The 13061-nt window shown below is 38.5% G+C and overlaps 1 pseudogene; it reads left to right on the top strand.

Annotated features, from left to right (window-relative positions):
• Positions 1-616: 616 nt before the first annotated feature.
• LOC109489117 lies at positions 617-3952 on the top strand (annotated as a pseudogene).
• The last annotated feature ends 9109 nt before the right edge of the window (positions 3953-13061 follow it).

Here is a 13061-nt window from a genome sequence, read left to right as displayed (position 1 = left end):
CGACTCTTGATTTTGGCTCAGGCCATGATCTCAGGGGCCTGAGACAGAGCCCCTCATTAGGCTCCACACTAAGCAGGGAGTCTGCTTGAGGATTCTCTCTCTCCTTCTGCCCCTGCCCCTGCCCTCTCAGATAAATAAATAAATCTTTAAAAAAAAAAGACACAATACCTGATTGGAGGAAATAGTTCTCTGAAAATCAAGCTTTAAATTTTCTGCTAGTTTCTGCCTCATTAACTCTGTGGGGCACAGTTTCAATTTCCCCTGAGTTATGATCATTCCTCAATCTTGAGGAATAGGGATGATGACTGCTGTGGCTACTTCCTTATCTCCTCAGGTAAGGTAGATTTGGGGTAAAAAACAGTTTTTGTAAATCTTAGCTGTAAGCAAAATTCCTTCGATGATTAATATCCCTACCTGCAAGGCTAAACAGAAGTTTCTAATCTATAGGTCACAGCAGCAAGGGAAATAGAGGCAATATACAGTTTTTCCCTGTTACAGATATACATATAATCCCACTTTAATATGACAGTTCTTCAAATATTTGTAGATAGTCCTATTTACTTTAGAAAGAGATCATGCGAGAATTAGGTTTAGAGTCTGTGTAAAACACCGCAACATGCGCATAGAGAGCTGGATATTGTTCTACGTGCATTTTGATGTGCGTAAACTCCACAGTAGACTATTAGTCCTCCCACTTGATAGACTTCTATTAATGTGACCTAAAATCCCACCCCCACATCCTGCCAAAGGCTGACACTTAACCAACCGACCAAGCTACCCAGGCACCCCAATTGCTATTATTTTCAAGAGACTCAGAATCTTTTATAACTCTAAAGGGGAAGAGAAGAGCACTAGACAGGTCTCTCTCATCCTTTTTCTTTCTCTTTCAAGAAAAAGGAACTGAGATTTAGAATTACGTGTGCCAAAATAATATTACTGATAAGGGCCAATTCACAAACTACCTAGACTATCTCTGTCATTCAGGAAAACCTAATAGTTTAGCTTGTTTTCTCTCCAGGGCTGATTCTGTCTAAGGACGGGCATGTGACTTTTACAACCAACACCATACATTTGTCTATGGTTTTGCTAGTTTCTGATATTTGTCTTGAGCAATTCTAGCAAAATAGCTGTCTTTACCTTTTCTTATATCCTCTTATTGAGCAAGAATGGCTAGAAGTTTGTGACATGGCAGACAGTGTTGATACTTTAAGAAAATGTTTCCTTTCAACCAAATATTTCCATAGATTTTCCTGCCTCCATTTTTTTAAAGTAAACTCTATGCCCAACATGGGGCTCGAAATCACAACCGTGAGATCAAGAGTCACATGCTGTACTGACTGAAAGCCAGGTGTCTTTCCTGCCTCCACTCTTATCCCCTTGATATATGCTTGTGTTGGGAAGAAATATTTTTTCTATTGTTTGAGGTTCTTCTGGCTGGTCTAAAAAATAAATCGACATGAGATAGATCAACAGAAAAAAAATCAAATTTAATTACTTAACTATGGGGAATCCACATAAACACGAATGGTTCCAAAGATAGGAAAAAAGAGGTGTGTCACCCTGAACTAAGAAGAAGGGGTTAGGAGTCTGGAACTTCAAAGGGAAAGAAAGCAATTCACAGGAAGATGAAAAATAATAAATGCTTGGTAAACAAATGATTGGTTGGCCACACAGAAACAATGAAACACAGAGAGGAATTTTAACAAACAGACTTTGTTAAATTCCTGTCTGCCATCCCTAGTTCATATTATAATGTAGTTATCGACAGTGATTGCTCTCTTTCTGGAGCAAGTCTTCCATCTAAATTCTCTGAGGCAGTTAGTGGGGGAGATCGAAGTTTCTTCCTGAGTCTTTTGGGCCTTAATTTTTTCAGTTTGAAATAATCTGCATGCCAAAGTGGCACATCTTGGGGCAACTCATTTTGAGGCAATGCCTACACTTGTGAGTGAATGCCTGAAAGGCGAACACAGGAATTAGATCTTCTTAGTAATGTGAACAGTTATTAGTTGAGAAGAACTAAATCCTCAGCAGAACCACATATACTTTAACAGATAAATTTTATAAATAGTAAACACATATGAATATACTTAAACAATTTAAAAAATCATAAATGACAGATGTAGATTGTAAGAGTGAAATGATGAAATTTTCTTTGAAGATCCTTCTGTCCTTAGGATATCTCATGAAAGTTGAAATGTCTGAAGAGGAGGCCCACCCTTTTGATTTTATAATTCGATTCACATAGCTTCTGCCCCTTGGGAATATAAGTAAGTGTCTCAGGAGAAATACGAGCCACACCACGGAGCATCTCCGTGTCTCTCAAGGAGATAAGAGAAGTCTTCATTGTTCTTTCTTCTATTTTAAGTTATGTGTTTATATGAAATTCTGTCCAGATTTTGTAAGTCTGTCCAGACTGTTGTGCCATCTTATACACATATGAATGTGATCATGCTTATGCAGTATTACATTGTGTTAAATTTCTCCTTTCTCTATTCATACAGAGGGGTCTATTGCTGGCAGGATTTTTTAAATTTCCTTACAGGTTGTAACTAGAATATCTAATCCCTCCTTACTAAAGCATCAATAAAGGATTTTGTTATTTTGACTATAGTAGTCCTGAATCTCATTACTCCTACATCACCTCCTCATTTTCTGCTTTTGGTTCTACGGCCATGAGGGAGGAAGAATAATTTTCCTTCTACTCTTTTAGGTTCTTGGCTGAGGAACTCTCCTCCCCTATAGCAAGAGACAGATTAATAGGAGAAAAGCAAATGGAAGATTAAAAACATGTATACCTCCTGTATACACGGCAGAAACCCAGGAAAAAAGAATAACTTCCTAAAATGGTCCAAGCCACCACCTTGAATCTACTTCCAACTAAAGACCAAGGAAGATGATAGGGGTGGGGACCCAGTTATGGGAAGTTACCAGGAAAAGCACAGTAAAGGAGAAAATGGTTGTTATGCAGATTTAAGTTGTTGCCTTCTCCATTGGTAAGCATTTCTAGAGATTTAGTCATCCTTCTCGGTACAGAGAGGAACACACACTGACAATTGCAGATTTCCTTTATAAATAGAAATGTCTCAGTCAACCAAGAAGATTTCTCAAAGAAGAAATCAAAACCTGTCTTACCACTATCCCCGCTTTTATTCCACATAGCACTGGACATCCTAGCTACAGCAATCAGACAACGTAAAGAAATAAAAGGCATCCAAATCGGTAAGGAAGATGTAAAACTCTCACTATTTGCGGATAACATGATACTATATAATGAACCCAAAGACTCCACCAAAAACTACTAGAACTGATAAACGAATTCAGTAAAGTCACAGGATACAAAATCAATGCACAGAAATCGGTTGCATTCCTATACAATAATAATGAAGCAGCAGAAAGTGAAATTAAGAAAATAATTTCATTTACAATTGCACCAAAAACAAAATATTCAGCTCTCTGAGGAAGACATGGTCACAGCTATAGCAGAGCTCTGGTCACCCCACTCTTGCTCTTCACTCACTGCTGTTTGCTGTCACTGAGGACCAAGTCGGTCAGGAAGCTATGCCACAGCCAGGGCTTTTGAAGACACTGGGAAGACACCCAGGGAACCAGAGATGGCGATTCACAGAATTAGAATTACTCTAACCAGCTGCAACAGAAAATCTGTGGAGAAGGTGGGTGCTGACTAGATCAGAGGTGCAAAGGAAAGGAATCTCAAAGTGAAAGAACCAGTTTGGATGCCTACCAAGACTCTGAGAATCACTACAAAAAACCAAACCAAAACAAAACAAAAAACCTCCTTGTGGTGAAGTTTCTAAGACTTGGGATCATTTTTCAGATGAGAATCCACAAGTGACTCATTGATTTGCACATTCCTTCTGAGATTGTTAAGCAGATTACTTCCATCAGTATTGAGCCAGGAGTCAAGATTGAAGTCACCATTGCAGATGCTTAAATCAAACTTTTTAGTAAATTGATTATCAGTTGTTAAAAAAAATAAATAAATAAAATATTCAGGAATAAACTTGACCAAGGAGGTGAAAGACCTGTACTCTAAAAGCTATAAAACACCAACAAAAGAAATTCAAGACAACACGACGAAGTGGAAAGACATTCCATGCTCATGGATTGGAAGAAAAAATATTATTAAAATAGCCAACAGAATATTATTGAGCCATAAAAAAGAATGAAATCTTGCTATTTGCAGCAACATGGATAGGCCTAGAAAGTATAACGCTAAGTGAAATAAGTCAGTGAGAGAGAGACAAATATCATATGATTTCACTCTTATGTGGAACTTAAGAAACAAACAAAAAAAATGAGCAACGAGAAAAAGAGAAACAAAGAAACAGACTCTTAGCTATAGGGAACAAACTGATGGTTACCGGAGGGGAGGTGGGGGAAATAGGGGTTGGGGGTAAAGAGTATATTTATCATGACGAAAAAAATTTTTTTAAAATGGTTAAGATGATAAAATTGAAAAAAAAACTGAATTTGCAAAAAAATTAAAAATATATAAATTTGTCTTATAAAAGGGTAACTTCTACCAGGTTTTCAGAGCTTCTCCTATGTCTTCCTATGTTTCCTAAAAATAACCTAAAATAATCCTATGTCAAAGAGGTGTATTTTCGGGAAGCAAATTCTGTTCCTCTTCAGGCCCCAATTCCTTCAATTGTATACCGATCTGATAATACTCCGTTACTGGCGAAGTATTCGCAAACCATCTGTCCCTAAACTCACTCCGCATCCATGTATACATGGATACACAAAGGCTGTTAATTTAAAACACAGCTAAACTGTCACCAATTCCTATTTGCAAGAGAACATTTTCAAAAGTAGTAATACTATGCATTGAAGTTTCCAGGTGGATTACCAAAGTAATAGATTCATTTTTCTCTGTGGTTTTTAGGTCTTTGAAAATTACTGTTTGAAGCTGAACTTTCCTGGCACTCAGATACCGAAAGCCACTGATTTACGTGGGCACTAAGATGATAATAAGGGAAAAATGCTTTAGCGATCTTTCCTTATGTGTCACTGTTTAAAACAAAACAGCATTTTCAAAAAGTGAATATAGTATCCAGGTACAATTACATTTACTTACCCTTATCCTGACCCTATAGTTCCTTCAGTTGTTTATCCAGTTTTGGGGTTAAAAAAAAATGCTTTGGTGCCGTGGATCAATGTCTACAAGTACGGAGTCCATTTTTTCCAATTAAGAGTGTAACAGAATGAGCCATGATAGACAAAAAAGCAATTTGATTCCAGCATGATTATCGTTAATGGAATTAAGAAGTGTTCACTGTGTTAGAATATAAAAATGGAATTTTATTTTCCAAGCTCAAACTGAATCATTTTATGGGATTTACATGGTATCTAGATAAGTGGCCAAACAGGAATTTCCAGAACTTCAATCTCTTTATATTAAAAGTGATGTAGTGCCAGTTTCCTGCTCTGGACGTTCCTGCCCGGGATAAGGCCAATAATAAAATGCACGTCTGATGAATAGACAAAATTCTTTGCCTCTCCCATGTCTACTTAGTAAGGAAATGAGGTGTGATGTCGAATGACTCCCTACATCCCAAATTTCCACCAGTTTGAAACTTGCCACCTCAAACTTTTGTGACTTTGAGCAACACGCAGGACAGCTGGTTATCTGGATAAAAAGGTGAATGGTATAGTAGTTTCAAGCAATTAAAAATGTTTGGCTACATTAGCATGGATTTTATTTAATGCAAGAGGTCTGGAATGGTAAAGCTTAAATCAAAGGTGTGCTCAATTAATTAAATGAGGAGTCCATTAGACTGAGGTGGTTTTAGTGCCAGGACAGCCTACTTAAGCAAACCAAAATCGAATGCCTCAGAGTTACAAGGTCAACACGCTAAGGACAACCAATCACAAACAGTTAACTAGGCTTCAAGCTACAGCCAATCAAGTCACTTCCTGTTTTGCTTCCTTACTTTCCCTATCTAAGCCTTTCCCCTGGCTGCTGTCGGTGAGTGCTCCTGAAGCAGGCGTCCATCTTGTCAGTTCAAATGAAAGAATGAACCCTGAAGGTCATATTGCCCCCAGGCACAGCTGGACTAGCCGAAGAACCTTGTAGATATGCAACCCCACTAGCTTAGAAGGAAAGGTATTTTTCAGATTCCAAGTCTCCTGAGATGGCAGAGACCTTCTGGAGACCAGACAAGGTGGCACCCGAGCTCCTGCTTAGCGTGACCTCATGGGTCTCCGATCAATGGTGTCGGCCTTCTCAGGAAACCCCTGCTGGCAGGACCTCCTGGGCCTCTAATCAACAACATGCATCTCCTTGAGAGCCCACTGCCCCCAATTCTGCCCTCAAAAGCCCTCACTTGCAGGCCACTGGGGAGTTTGGGACTTTTGATCGTTAGCACCCCATTGCCCTGGGTGGCACACCACACACCAAGAAATAGCCTTTCTTTCTTTACTGCAAAAGCTCAGTGTCAGTTTTTATTGGCTTGCTGTGCACCCGGGGGGTGAACTCCTTGGTTCAGTTACACTCCTAACCACCGATGGTTTGGCATAGCCCTATTTGAATGGATTTTTGCTCAAATAAACTCTTAAAAAAATCAAATGTGCCTCAGTTTATCTTTTAACAGATGTGGGTATTTGGTGATGGGGGAGAGGATTGCTTCATTTTGATTAAACAGAAGGAAAGAGCCTTGTTTTAAAGGCATTTAAAATTTGCATCACATCTTATCCAACACGTTCTTGGGTATAAAAAGTTACTATCTCCATTGAAGTTCTTAAGTAAATTGTTGGGATGGATCCTGTTCTCCAGCCTGGTAGCAATACAAGACATATTTATGTTCTAATGCCCGAGACAAAGAGTCGACGGTAGAACAAAGAGCTGATTCGTGTTGCTTTTCTGAGTTAAATATGGCCACTTTCTTTTTTTCTCTGTTGAGCACAGACGCACAAATAGTGGCTAGAGAAGACTGCAAATACATAAGCTTACTTTAGAAATACACAAATTGAAAGATTTAAAATAAAATCTGTTCCAACCTTTTTCATTCTTCAGCTTTGTCCTCTTGTGATGTGTTATTTATAGCCAACGCTTCCGGGGGGAAAATTTCAAGTCAACTCACAGTGTAGATTAAGCCCCTGAAAAATGGCGATGTGAGACGTATTCAATAGTGTTCTGTAAAAGAACTCATTTCACTACCATAACGTGGAAACGCTGATATTCGGCAAAGCGATTCCAGAGATTTATAGCTTCATCATCTGCTTTGTTGATTGCTAGTCTCTCAAGGACAAATGGGCTCTGAGATACAATTGTAAATATCCAGGATAAAGCAATGTTATGTCTACTCTGAACGGTTATGCCATCATTAGGAAAAGTTGCTAAATAAACTTAATTGAGCATTTAGAGGGCTATATAAAACATTTCTTTTTATTTCTTCCCTAGAGGACCATGCTGGATTTTTGTTTCAAAACATCATCCACTCTTTCATTGGCCACCTCTCCTTCTGATATGTTAATTGCTTGGGTAGTGTTTGGTGAGGTGTTACTATTTTCACAGAGGACTGAAACACCACTTCGCCAAAGCCACCCAGGTTGTTTTCTTCTTCTTCTTCTTCTTTTAATACTGGAGGAATTTGACAATGACTAAGCCGTTCAGGTGTGAGATGAAGGACAGTCAGAGTTTAAAGAAACACAAGAAACTTCAGAGAGAAAAATCTGTTTGGAAAATAAGACATGATTCTGCTAAACCCTTAGGGTAGGAAAAATAGCCTAGAAATGAGAGTGAGCAATGATTAAACACTAAAACTGGTTCCTTTCAATCACCTCTTGACATTTATGTGGTATCATAACACCTCCGGTAACTCTTCTCGGGTTTATGAAAACATTAATAGAACCACTGAAATTACTCGGCGATTTATTCGAAAAGCAATAGACAAGTCCATTGGATAGGAAGCATTTTTTTTTTTTAGTTACTAAAGCAGAGAAATTTAGCTGTAAGGATGCCTGTTAGGAAAGCACTGCATATATTCATAGCAGCATTGAGGGCTTGATGGATATTTAAGCTCTTCCTAGTTTTTTTTGTTTTTGTTTTTGTTTTTTAACAAATATTAACAATGCTGCAAACAGCCCTGTGCGTGCCTCTTTGGTCAATTGGATAAGCATTGCTGTAAGATACATTTCTAGGCATGGGATAGCTGGGTTAAAGGGGACATGCATTAAAAATATTGATAGATACTGTTAAATTGTTCACCAAAGAGGTCACATGTGTATGAGTATGCTTGTAACTAGGAATTGTGAGTGGTTTAGTCAGCTTCAATCTGATAGGGAAAAATGGTAGCTGGTTGTTGCTTTATTTTGCACTTCTTAACTAATGAGTGAAATTTATCCATTTCATATTCTTATTGCTCTTGAAAAATATATATTTTAAAAGATTTTTAAAGCATCTCATAAGGGTAAGTTTTAAATAAAACTAAATATAACACAGAGTTCTTAATTTTCATCAATTTATTCTAAGCCTAATTTAATATGGAGCCACTGATTAGACCAATGAGAGCATTTCTGTGACTCACCTTGGCACGTCCCTAGTTTGGGGTTGAAGTCCTTCCTCCCAATGTTCAGACAGGCTTCATTTTAAAGGACCTCTGGCTACTCCTCTCTTGGAGGTAAGTTATGGATCCCATCTAATAATCTACTTTCATCTGTCAGTGATGGAAAGGACAGGAATGGGAAAGACAAAAATGACGATGTCATCGTAAACACCCCCACTAATAATAGTAATAGTGGCTAGCATACAGAGCGCTAGCTGTGTCTGGCATCACTTGAAGTTCTTTGCCTGTAACATCTTATTTAATCCTTGTAACAATATAATTGACTATTGAAGAAACTCTGATTCAAAGAAGTTAAGCAGCCTGCCTAAATACTCATAACTAATATTTTTAAGACTCATAACTATTAAGTAGCAGATCCAGGACCAAAATCCAGAAGAAGAAGATAGTATTAAAAATATATAATCTAGAGGTCAATTACCTAAGATTTACTGGCTGTGTGACCTTAGTTAAGTTGCCTAACCTCCCTGTGCTTCAGTTTCCTAATATGAATATTGGGATAATGGTAGTACTCACCTCATGGGATTGTTACTAAGATTAAATTAGTTGAGATATGTATAAGGTGTAGATTACCCGTTTGTAAACATATACAATGTTTATAGTAAACATCATGGAGGTGTTAGTCATTATTATCCAGAACCCATGCCTCCCAAAGAAACATTCCAGCGCACTCATTAGCTTTTCTTACCCTCCATTCTAGGACTGCTTGAACTCTCTGTTACGGGCAAATGAATCTTCACTTAGCATGTTCATATAAACTGTGTATCACTCTTGCCTCTGGTTCCAAAGAATACTCCTCTCCCTTTATGTCCCAATCCTTGCTTCATTCTTTCTATCAAACTCCATCTGTCTCTAAGTATACCCATAATCAGATAGGTGCCAAGGAATCATTTGAACCTTCCTACATGACACCACCTGTTTTCCCAATCATGCAATCGTCGTGAAGGCAGAACCGCTGATACTACCAGTCAGCAGCAAATCAGAAGCACAGAATCAATTGACTGCAACCCAGTTAATATCCTGCTTAGAATTTAAGTTCTTCATCAGTACCTTTTAGGGAAGCAGTAAATATTTTCATTCTGGGAAGTAAAACCTGTATTACATCAGCAGCTGCCATCAGAATTCTTGGGAATAAAACTTCGTAGTAAAAATAACTTGCAAGGCCTTAAGAATGGAAGGTAATGGGGCACCTGGGGGGATCAGTCGGTGAAGCGTCTGCCTTCGGCTCAGGTCATGACACCAGGGTCCTGGGATTGAGTCCCACATCAGGCTTCTTGCTCAGCGGGAGTCTGCTTCTCTCTCTCCCTCTGTTCCCTCTCTCGCTGGCTGTCTCTCTCTCTCTCTCTCTGTCAAATAAATAAATAGAAAATCTTAAAAAAAAAAGGATGGAAGGTGAGTTACAGACAGAGCCAAGACAATGAAAGATAATGGCCAATGTTTTTCTATATGTTACAAAGAAATAAGTGGTTTTGTTGTGGTTGTTCTTCCTTTTCTATTCTGAAAAGGAGAAGAAGGGAAGGGAAAAGAAGGAAAAAGTGAGGTGCCATCAAAATGTTGGAATATTGGGTACTATGGGGGGGGGTGAATGACCAGATGAAAATCCTCAGTGGCAAAGTTGTCTGACATTTTTTCCTTAATTTTTAAAAAAGATTTATTTATTTTTATTTGAGGGGAGGAGGGGCAGAGAAAGAGAGGGAGAGAATCTCAAGCAGACCCCCTGCTGAGCACAGAGACCAGCGCAGGGCTCGACCTCACGACCCTGAGATCATGACCTGAGCCGAAATCAAGAGTTGGAGGCTTAACTGACTGAGCCACCCAGGCGCCCCACTTTTTCCGTACTTTTAAAAAGTTGAGATAATTATAGGCTCATGGGCAACTGTAAAAAGTAATACAGAGAGATCCCTTGCGTACTTTGCCCAATTTTCCCCAATGATAAAGTCTGGAAAGCTATAGGACAATATCACAACCAAGATACGGACATTGATCAGATTTCCCCAGTTTTATTTGTATTCATTTGTGTGCATGTGAAAGACTTCTTAAAAACAGGGTATCTAATATTCAATTTGAAAATAGTTTCGTTAATGCAATGTAAACCTTCTTACCAAGTATCCACAGTTTTTCATGTTAATAGTTTTTTGTTTTGTCTGAGTTTTTCTGGTCGGAGTCAGAACAGTATAAAAATGGACAGCACACATAAGAATAAGAGTTCGGAAATAAAGGGAACCATGAGAATATATAGTACATAACATTCATAGAAATCTTTAGAAGGTATTTGAAGTTCCATATGGTCTGGAAAGGAGTTCGAGTGAATCTTACATAGCTGGAAGAACCCAGTTAATAGGGGGCTACGTATGTCATTGCAGGGTTCACCTTCGAAGAAGGTGGTTGTTTACATGTTATGGTGTCAGGAACCCCATAGAGACTCTTCCCCTAAATCCCTAACCACAAGCCATACTCCTTGAAGAGCCACTGTTATGAACGTATTCATTTATATTCCCTTTTTTAAAAGATTTTATTTATTTATCTGATAGAGAGACAGCCAGCAAGAGAGGGAACACAAGCAGGGGGAGTGGGAGAGGAAGAAGCAGGCTCCCAGTGGAACAGGGAGCCTGATGTGGGGCTCAATCCCATGACCCTGGGATCACACCCAGAGCCAAAGGCAGACACTTAACGACAGAGTGACCCAGTCACCCCTCATAAATATTCCTGAAGGCATTTATTCTTAAATAATCTCTATCAAGTACAAATACTTCTGGAAAGAGACCTTTGGTTAGGAGGGTATAGCGAGTTCATGTTTTAATTACCTCTCTGCTCCAAACACCAAGTTATGATTTATAAAATATACAAAGAGAAAACCCAAAAAGATGTAGCGGGAATAAAAAATGTCTGAGAAATAAACTGAGGGCTTCAGAGGGGAGGGGGGTGGGGGAATGGGATAGACCGGTGATGGGTAGTAAGGAGGGCACGTATTGCATGGAGCACTGGGTGTTATACACAACTAATGAATCATCGAACTTTACATCAGTAAATAAATAAATAAATAAATAAATAAATAAATAAATAACATGGCTATCACTGAGAACCAGAAATAGGATAAAAGCATAAAATAATGGGCGCGCCTGAAGCCACTTGTAGGTCGTCTCCTCAGACGCTAGAAGTCCCGCTGCTATAAGGAAAAGAAACTAAAAGTAATTCTTGAGAGGTGTGCAGCCAGATCCAGGCTTGAGCCTAGGAGCTTAGAGGGATTTCACCCCTTTTATTATTCACTGAAATAAAAGGTGGCCTCAGCTTGACAGAGTTGAATGAAGAATTAAGGAATTTGAAATTATTTCTGAGAAAATCAACCCAGGACATGGCACTAAGGGACAGAGATTTCAAATTATATGAAGGATAAATTCAAGAGATACAGACAGCACAAGAGTTTCTAATATGTGTCTCATCAAAGTCTGAGAAAGGGGAATGGATGGAATGACAGACAAAACTCTTTGAGGATATAATGGTTGAGAATGTTCCAGAACTGCAGACATAATTCCTCAAATTGAAAGCACACTCCAAATACCAAACAGACTAAATAATCATAAATTTATATCTAGGCACATCTTATAAGACTTCAGAACATCAAGGTTAAAGAGAGAATTTTAAAAGATACCACAAATAAAAAACCAGTGATACACCAAAACACTGAGCTGATTTCTCGGGTAAAAAAAGAAAGAAAGAATGAAAGACAAAAAGAGTCCACAGACAATGAAATAATACCTTTAAAGTACAGAGAGTGGGAGAATACTGTAATCCTGAAATTTTATACTCAATTAATTTCTCATGTATAAGCAAGGGCAAAACAAAGTCATTTCAGATACATAAAGACCAAGAAAGGAATTACTGAAATACATATTTTGGAAAGAAGGAAAGTAAACATAGAGGGAAGGTGATAGTTCTAAAAACGGTGGTGAAGTATAGAAATTAATTAAATACATTTGCAAATGTAATTTTCCAGTATCAAAAGGAATAATAATAATTTTTTTAAAGATTTTATTTTTTTATTTGACAGAGGGAGAGAGCACAAGCAAGGGGAGTGGCAGGCAGAGGGAGAGGGAGAAGCAGGCTTCCTGTGAGCAGGGAACCCGACCCAAGGCTCCATCCCAGGACCCTGGGTTCACAACCTGAGCCGAAGGCAGATGCTTAACCACCCAGACGCTAAGCCACCCAGGCGCCAAAGGAATAATTACTTTTAAGGGTAAATCCATGGTTCTAAACTAGGTGTTGGTAAACTTTTTCAGTGAAGGCCTGATAAAAACTATTTTAGGTTCAAAAGTCATATGATTTCTCTGGCAACTACTTAGCTCTGCCATTAGAGAGCAAAAGCAGCCACAGACAACACGTAAATGAATGAACACGGCTATATGCCAAAAGAACCTTATTCATAAAAATATGTGGCTGATCAGCAGGCTGTCATTTGCCAACTTCTCTAAATAATGA

Source organism: Ailuropoda melanoleuca, chromosome X, assembly GCF_002007445.2.
Source record: "Ailuropoda melanoleuca isolate Jingjing chromosome X, ASM200744v2, whole genome shotgun sequence".
In the NCBI taxonomy this organism is placed as follows: Eukaryota; Metazoa; Chordata; class Mammalia; order Carnivora; family Ursidae; genus Ailuropoda; species Ailuropoda melanoleuca.
The sequence above is the reverse complement of the archived record's forward strand: the minus strand, read 5'-3'. Positions and strand labels throughout refer to the sequence as shown.